Source organism: Tursiops truncatus, chromosome 11, assembly GCF_011762595.2.
Source record: "Tursiops truncatus isolate mTurTru1 chromosome 11, mTurTru1.mat.Y, whole genome shotgun sequence".
Taxonomy (NCBI): domain Eukaryota; kingdom Metazoa; phylum Chordata; class Mammalia; order Artiodactyla; family Delphinidae; genus Tursiops; species Tursiops truncatus.
Window position 1 is genome coordinate 88,429,367 of NC_047044.1, and position 9,701 is coordinate 88,439,067.

The following is a 9,701-nucleotide window of genomic DNA, read 5'->3' on the forward strand; positions in this document are numbered from 1 at the left end:
AAGGGAACTTTGTGTGGTAGTATACCAAATAGTCCAGATGTTCATGAAGATGGGGGGGTTAGAATTGCTATGGTAGATTGGACCCAAGAACCTACCATCTGACTGTGTTCTCTGGGACGATTCAGAGGAACTTCCTTTACTAAGGAAGTGAGGAAAGCCGTGGTGAGGAGGCAAAGACAACTTAGACAAGCTTCCTAGTGACTGTGCTCCATGGGTCAGAGTTGACAGTCGGGATGCTTCCACTGAACTGCGCTCCTCAATATTAAGACAGATGATAGACTCCTGGGACAGCAGAATCTGGATGCCAGCATTTAACCTGGTGCCTGTTTAACCTCGTAACCTGTTTACCCATTCACTCAGCCCCCAGAGAAATAGTGCCATATCCAGGATAGAGGCTCCATTTCTGATGCTGGTTGGTTGGAAACTTAGAAGCTATATTGAGACAAAGTCCATATTGTGGGCTCAAGCATTGCTCCCATCCCTGCCCCCAAGGCCACTGTTATCATGGGTCCATTACATATAAGCACAAAGGTAGTCAAGAAAAAAGGCATGTTATCTGTAGGGCAGTTCATCTTGTCCATTTGGTTGTAAAGTGACTTCTCATTGGTGGATGCTTTCTGGTTGGCATTAAAGTGATACATAAAGATCTGTAAATATGATGCCCTCTCTGAGAGATCCATTCACGTGCTTATTCTCCAGTCCTTCTTGGCACTGTTCTTCCAGTCTTACCTCTTTACAGATACCTCTGGCCAACTGGCGAAACCACTGATCACAGCCTAGGACTCTCTGCCACATTATACCTTTCTTGAGTTATGAGGTACACAGCAAAGTGTACTTCTTGAAGCTTTGGCAAATGGGATAATTTCCTTTTACCGATGAGCTTCATGATTACCTCTGGGTGGAACTGTAATGAGGCCCAGTCTTCTTTTGCCTGGCACTAACATATCAAGCTTAAGTGAGGAGTGCTTCTTATCAACTAGGAATATTCAGATTAGATTGCTTTGTAAATGAGAAATAAACTTTTATTGTGTAGTTATTCTAGTAAATTCAGTTATATACTTTTTTGATCAACTATTTATAGCGATTTTATTAATCTTTTACGATATTAATCTTGACTATGTAAGTATATGTACATATATATCAGCTTAAGCATTTATACTTTAATCTTTTTTTGGTTTTATTTTGTTCTTATTATTTGTCTGAATAATCTTAGAGATTTGGTCTTCATTCTTTAAAATTCTCTTCCTAGTTAAAGAAAGATTCTTCTGGGATGATTTTGTATTAAAAATAACATATTTATCCATGTTATATGGAAGAACTCTACTGTCAAAATGGTATGAAAATTATTTCATAGCTTAATCTATGATTTAATCTTAATCTCAATCATAGCTTAATCTTAATTTCATAGCATATGTATCTGTGATGAGTCAGAGTTCAAAATTTCTCTGGTAAGCATACTACTCATATTTGTATATATTAAATTTTTTTCCTTTATTATACCCTGATTTTTTAGCAAGATGATCTGATATGACACATCTTGTTGTAAGGAGTCTATGGAACAAAGGAATAAGAACGAGCATTCTCACCAAAAAGAAAAAAAAAACTATGTGAGGTGATAGATGTGTTAGTTAACTTAATTGTGGTAATCATTTCACACTCTATACAGATAAGAAATCATTATGTTGTACACTTTAAATAAATTGAAAATTTATTTGTCAATTATACCTCATTAAAGCTGAAAAAATTGTTTTACATTAAAAAAAGAATTTATATCTTAAAAATAGTTTCTGTGAGGCAACCTTAGAAATGAACCACTGATTATTTTTCATAGTGATATTTAAAAGTTCTGGGTTAATTTCCCCTTTTATAATGTGACAGTTATAAAACATGTCCACATATTTTTTGATACTTCTCCAATTAAAATGTTGAGTCGGATTCCCCTCCCCTTGATTATGGATCATCCATGTTGACTCTCTTTTAACACATGGGATGAGGTGGAAGTAATGGGAAGGACTTATGAGACCAGGTTGGAAAGAGCTCGAGCATCAATCTCTTCCTGGGACTCTGCATTGTTCAGAATCAGCATGGATCAACCTGGCTGCCCTGAAGACACTAGGCCAGAGATACCACATGGGGTTAGTGACCAAACAACCAACAAACAGGCAAACTAATCTTCAGGTGATTTCAGCCTCTAAACTAGGACTACCCTAGCCAATGCCAAGTAGAGCAGGGATGAGTTATCCCCACTTGCAGAATTGTAAGCCCAGTGTACATCCTTGTTTTGTTAGGGTTAGGTTGTTATATGGCAGTAGATAACCAGAACCGATAACTCATTAAAACCCCCAGTAACTCAGCCAATATGAAATGTTTGGCTTTCTTATTGGGCAAAAACAGGGTGAAAAATGGATCTTCCAGATTCAAAAGAATTGACTACAACATAAAGTTCTCCCCGTATCAGTTTTCTTGGGAATATGATTCACATGTAAAGCAACTTGCAAAAACCTAGAAATAATAAATTTCAGTTTTCCAAAATGAGAGAAACCACATCTACTTACAGTAGAGAAACAAATACATCAACATAAGGCCATAGAATGTTGTAGGTTGAAGGTAGCAAGTGTGCCTAAATCTCAAAGATAGTTAAGCTGTAGCACTAGACTGGGAATTGCCTATGCTGCTCTAGTAAAAAAAGATGCTGTCATTCACTTTGGATGAGCTTCAGTGAGATAACACATGATGAGGGGCAACAGCTGAGGAAGGGAATGTCAAAGGGGAGGGGCCTTTAAAATGGTTTTGATTTAATACAAGGCATGCACTATTAATAAAGAAGTTGAATGATACCTATATGTTTTATAGGCTTATAAATTGGCTGTAGTAAAATATTTTACATCTTAGATCACTAGGTATTGTTTCAGCTTATTATGGGAGATATCTATCTAGAGTTGACTGAATTGTATTAATCTGAACCTAGTTTAATGATGCCTTAACATTTTTATGGGGGAATTTAATGTTTGCAATATCCATGTTCCTTCTTTGAAAGTGTGACTTATAGGTTTTTCATTTTCCTTAAATTATGAAATCCTTCAGCTAATAAAGGAAAATGATTATAGTTTGCAAAAAAGGCAAAGTCATTTAACAATCCATATAACTGTCTGTTGTAGGACTTTGCATAATAATTGTAATTTAGCTATTAGGGATTCTAAAGGCAGTTATCAGTCATACTCTACGCTTCTGGGGGAATCAGGCAAAGCCCAAATTATTTAAAGTATTTTAAATTCCCAAGGGGAAAAAAAAAGACACTATAAACTGGGAATATACTTCTTAGTGACAACATATTATTTCAAAGCAAAGAAGAAGTTCATCATAATATTCAAATGTATAAACCACCAAACATTATTTTTGTTTATTTTGGATAGAGATATAATTTGTTTATTTTTAATAATGGAACTATTAGTTCCTGTAAGGAGGGAATTAGCAGATGAAAAGTATCAGTTGCAATGTGAAATTTGACCAACATTTTAGTGATCCTGGAACAGCTAAGACATAAAGAATTAGGAAAAAACAGAAAATTGAAGAAGAGTAAGATACAGAATTATTTGCCCCATTATGTGGAAGTATGACCATGCGTTACCTCTGTAGTTTTTAGACCATTTTATAAGACTGACTATTTAACAACTCAGTTTTAGTTGTTTAGTCAACTCGGTTTTAAAAATGAGTATTAAACAACTAGATACGTGAAAACATTTCAAAACACATATTAAATTAACCTGATATTTTTTCCAGATATAAATTTACTTTCAAGGTAAGAAACTATTTAGGTTTGCAAAATTTGGGGTTATTTCTACACACAAACATATTTGGGGTTAAAATTTTGGTGTTGAGTTGGGGACAGAAAGTTTAATTCATTCAAACAATAGTTGTAAAAAAAATAACCGGTTGGTTGACATTTATCAGAAGATTTTGAAGCCTTATGTAAAAGAAGTCTATATTTTACTCATATTGTTCTCCACAACAGGAGAGGTTTTGAGCAAAACCTGCTCAAAAATAGTTTAAAAATTATGAAATTTGGTCATTCTCAATTAATATTTATTGTTGTCTTAATAACATCTTCTTGAAGATAAACATATTTGTTGGTAGACTTAAAACTGATACACACATATGGTATAGTGTATATAGATATACTGTATATCTATACTATATATCTATGTCTCTATATCTCTCTAATGATGTCCTTTTATTAAATATATTTAAACAAACTGAATTCATCTATAAGAAAGATATAAAACAACACAGCTTTAATGATTTTATTTTACCTTTACATAACCACCAGAAAGGGATCATCTATTACAGAACTTTGATATTGGACACATATTGGCATATATTATTTAATCATGGGGGTTTAAATGAGATATTGACTAGGTAAGAGGACTGAATCTGCCATTTCACAATTTTCTGTTAAAATTCAATTTTTTAAGTTGAATAATGACATTTTATAATAACATTGAAGTTTCATATAACAGAAGTCATATAACAGAAATTCAGTGTTTCACTAACTGAATTGAGAAATCAGAGATAAAATCATAGCTATCTTTGTGCTACCTTCTGGAATAAAAATGCAGTTTGCCTATATTACCCTTTTCTTAAGTCCTCGCTTCACATACGCTCTGCACAACCAGAAAAGAGACCAGCTGTCCCTTCCCTCCATGAGAGTGATTTTCTGAACCATACACCTTATCTCTTATTACTCAGGACCCACTACCAACGTCTGTCTTTCTCTAAACATGCACAGCTTGAGGAATAAGAAGAGCAATAGTGGCAAACTTTCTTAATCTGTATTGTACTCATGGATAAAGGCAAACACAGATGAGGTAGAGATTTGGCTGTTGGAAATGTTGGGCAAGGGTCTCAAAAGAGCTGTGATTTAGAATTATTCATGGATAGCATTTGTTAAAGATAGACAAAAACAAAACAATTTGTGTCATGTTATTCATTACATATCTGTTCTTCCTTGTAATGAGAAGATGGCAAGTTTGGGAACCCTCTCCACCTCCACAAAGCACAGCCAAACTCAGTCAATTCTGATCATGCATAGAAATTATGCTGAGATGGCACAACACCCAGACTTCAAGTATGAGATTTGAGAAAGCTACACTATCCCTTTCCAAAATAATGGTTGAGAGGGTGATGAAGATAAGGATAAAAATGGAAGCACCATATGTTGGCAAACCAGACCACAAAACATCCTTCCTTTTATAAGGATCAAGAAACATAGAACAGTTAAATGCCCCCCCACCGTACGTACACATTAATAATAATGGATTTTTGAAAATATTACTCAAGACAAGAACATAGAAATATTAATCTGAAATGGGAAAGTATATACCCTAAAATAATTTTTTAAATGAAGAATAAATAGAAAGTCTAGAACAGACTTTAAAATATGCATTTTAGGCAATGAAGAGTTGCATTGGCATTACAGAAAATCAGTTAAGTGACACTGATGTAAAACAAGAGGAGATTTTTAAGAATCCAAATAAGGATAAAGGAATGAATATATTAAAACATATCATAATACAATATAAATAAATATTATAGGCCTGAAGATTAGAATCTAGCTTAAAATAATTATAATAAACTCAGAAATCTATAGTAGAAACAACAGTCCCTGCCTTCGTAATGCAAGGAGATAGGTAAAATTGTAAGTCTCAAATAGGATTCAGCGTGTTTCAGGAAAAAAAAAAAAAATTACATAGTCTGGTCTCCCAGAAAGAAAAAGCAGGTAAATGGAAAATTTTAATACGGCTTAAGTTTCTTTGCAACTACATAAGTTAGTTAAGAAAAGTGAAAAGTCTAAAGAGTTTTGAGGGGAACTTTTGCAAAATTCTAGTTATAAAGACAAAAATTCTGGTTGAAATATGAAGACAAAGAATTTCAAATATGCAAGTGCTCTTAAAAATATACTCAATTAGTATTACTGGAAGATTAACAAAGTTTCAATTCCAATAAACAGAGAATAATTAAAACTAAGAGTTTAAGAACTAGAAGGCTATAGTATAAAAAATTGTGATAAGACTGATTATATGCATAGAATGATATATGTGATGTTATTTATCATCAGTGACCCTATACTGACAAGTCTTGACATCTAGGCTATGGTTAATCCGAAAAACAGACTAGTTCAGGAACACTTTGTTAAAACAGAGAAAATTTTAAACAATAACATTGTCTAAAAGTGTGGTTAAAATAATTGTGGTATGTGAACTGTATAATCACTTACTGAGTACATGCTAGGTACATAGCACAGTGCTAGATGGTTTAAATTTATTTTATATAAAGGTGCCCTGCAAAGAAGATATTGTTATCTCATTTTGCCTAACTTAGTTATATCATTTTCACACCTCAACACAGACAAAAAGATCAATCTAGTCAAAGGCTAGCTATTGGCTGAGCTGGGATTCAGAAAGGAATGTAGCTGGGTCTCTATACTGTTTTCTCTACCGCACCACACTCCCTCAGTACCACTGAAAAACAGACACACATTTAAAATCATATCTACAAATGTTTTTTAATTTGGGGGGTGATGCCTATGTTTTGATAGTAAATATGAAAGCCAGATACAAAAGTATACGTAAGTATAATTTCATTCATGTACAAACGTATCTTTGAAAAATGATTGCCATAGAATATGCCAAATGATTATTAGCCCTTGGATAATTTTCTATCTGTGATTCCAAATTTTCTGTAAATAAACATTGATTAATTTTGTAATCAAAGGACAACTAAAGATTACTCATATTTACAAATATTGAAAGAGTCTATTGGGCTGATTTGCACAGTAAAATTTTTATATGGATCCTAAAACTCTCCTCAGTTTATTACTAATATCTACAGATTTTTATTTGTCAATCTAAATCTAATCCCAAATCTTATTAATCACATTTATTAATTTTCTATTTTAAAGATGGATTACCTCTCACTCATTTCCTACAAGACCAGGTGTTATAATTTAGAAAACAAAATATATACACTTTTGCATTTTTGATTAAGACAATTTACATACAATAAAATGCACATATTTTATGTGCACAGTTCAGTGAATTTTAACATATGTATTCACCTGTGTAACTGCTGTCAAATCATGATGCAGAACATTTCCATCATTCTGGAAACTGCCCTCGTGCTCCTTTCCAAGCAATCTGGAAATCTGTTTGCCGTATTTTCACAAATATAAATATACCTTTATAGACAATAGAAAGTACATGCAATCTTTAGGCAATGAACAGACCCATATTACATTACTTCAAGCTCCAAGAAAGTGGAGTTCTTGTGATTCATTTTCACTACCATCTACCCCAGGTCTTACCACAGTGTCTGGCATATAATTGGAGCCCATAACATGCTTATTGAAAAAGATGTTTGAGTGCATAATATATAGCAGGCACTGCGCTATTTTTTTTAATGGTTAGTTTTATTATAATATTATTTGGTGGTAGAAATACATACTATTAATAAGAAGAAAGTGCTTAAAATAATATAAAAGTATAAAGAACAAAAATGCTGAGAGTTCTCTTATACCATTCTCAAATGATCACTCCCAGAGTAGTCAATATTATTAGTTTGGTGTATTTCTTTCATTCTTATCTTTGCACTTACAAACATAAAACACGTATATTCTTTTAAAAAACAAATAAAACAATGTTTATCAATAATCTCTTATGGGTCAGGCTTTGTTCTAAGCTTTGGAGATACAGCAGCAAACAAAATATATTAAATGCCATACCTTCATAAAGCCTATAGTTTAATGGGAAGAGATAATGATAAAGAAAGTATGTAAATGATACAGGATGTTAAATAATGTTGAGTGCACAAGGACTGCAGAGGAAAACTAGGCAGCCAAGAAGGACACACATGTCTCAGGAGTGGGCGAAAGCAGCGTGGCTATTTTAAATGGGAGTTAGGTATGGACTTCTTGAGAAGATCTTTTGAGCAAAACATGAAGGTGGTCGGGAGTAAAGCATTCAAAAAAAAAAAGCAGTTTTTTTTTTTTTAGAGTCCAAAGCCCTGTGGCTTATTGGGGGCCAGGGCCAAGTGGGCTGTGGTGGGCAGGGGAGCTACGTGTCACCTTTCTCAGAGATGGCAGCCGTCAGGATGAATAAGGGATGCAGGACCCCCGGCTCTCCTCTGCACACAGACGCTGACCAGGCCGCCCTGGGCCAGGGACTTCACCATCTCAGCTGAGCCCACCATCATTGTTTGGTTTTCAATGACCAGGGTCCACCTTGTGCTTTGGTGGATTGCAGTTCTGCACAGGTCATAGGTGGGCCTACTGGGTGAACTTGGAGCCACGCTCGGTGCAGTTGAACTTCCTCACTCCCTTGTGCTGTCTGGCGTGCCCACACAGCTGGGACATCACTATAAAGGTCTTCCCACAGATCCGGCAGAAGTGGGACCCTCCTGGTGGCACCCTCCCAGTGGCGGCCAGTCATGTAATAGGGCAGAGTGGGCACGCAGCCATTAGCGAGGAACCATCATTGCTCAACAATCAGCATGGGGGTCAGATGTCCTGCTCAGGCAACAGTGGTCTTGGTGCATTGAATGTGGCTGGAGGTGGATTCTGGCTTTCTCCCCAGGGCCTTCCAGGCCCTCTGGCCTCCGGGCCGGCAGGTGAGCTTGGGGGCCGGGGACAGGCTAAGGGCTGTGTCCCGCAGAGCTCCAGAGCCCTCACCAGGGCCTCCCGCTGGCCTTGAAGTAGCAGTGAACCTCTCCCCCATCCCTATCTCTGCGACCTAAGGGCGGCAGCCGTCTCCATGGGCCGCAGTCCACGGAGGCCTCAGCAACTGGAGTATACGGATGCTGCCATTAAGGTAACAGCTTCCGCCAGCTTCAGTCTCTCTGTTCAAATTGCAAAACTTGGTCCAGCTTAGATCAGTTGTCTACCCCTAGGGGCTGGCCAGAGGTCAGAGTTAAGTTGCAAGGCCTTTGCACATCATTACTTCAGGTCTGCCTCTGTGTTGGGGCTATTCTCAAAGAAGGGCAATTGCTGTGAGCTGGGAATTCACCTGATGGGTATTTGCTACAACCTGTATTCCTATTGATCCTATACAAATGATTCTCTCCAGTTTAAATGAAAAGCCTGAGGGCCGGCTGGGTCTTGGCACCTGGCTCCCTCGGTGATGACAGCTGGGCAGGGTCTGGGCACCTGGCTCTGAGGCGCCGTCAGCTGAGATCTGCCTCTTCAGCCTGGGCACTGGTGGGAGGAGCCAGACCGGGTGCTGGATGAGTGCTCCCCGGCAGGGCGGCCAGCCTGCACAGGCCACTCCCCTCCCACTTAATCAGGGCCTGGACCTCAGAGGGTGGAAGCTGAGCCTTGGGACCTTGCCCTTTCTTTTCAGAACAGAGAGTAACATTTGTTTTGGTGGAGGTTTACAGGAACATCATGACCTGACGGTGACCTGACCTCAAGGACAAAGGCTCTGATACCAAGAAGTGTGCACCAACTAGCCACGCCCCCTCCTCACCTTTCCTATAAAAGGGCTTTGCTGAAAGCTTTCGGGGAGTTCGGGGTTTTTAAGGCATGAGCCACCCTTCTCCTGCATAACCCTGAAATAAACCTTTCTATGTTCCAAACTCCGACGTTCTGGTGGTGTTTGGCCTCACTGTGCATCAGGCACAGGGCCTCGCGTTTGGTAACAGTCCCGTGCTTC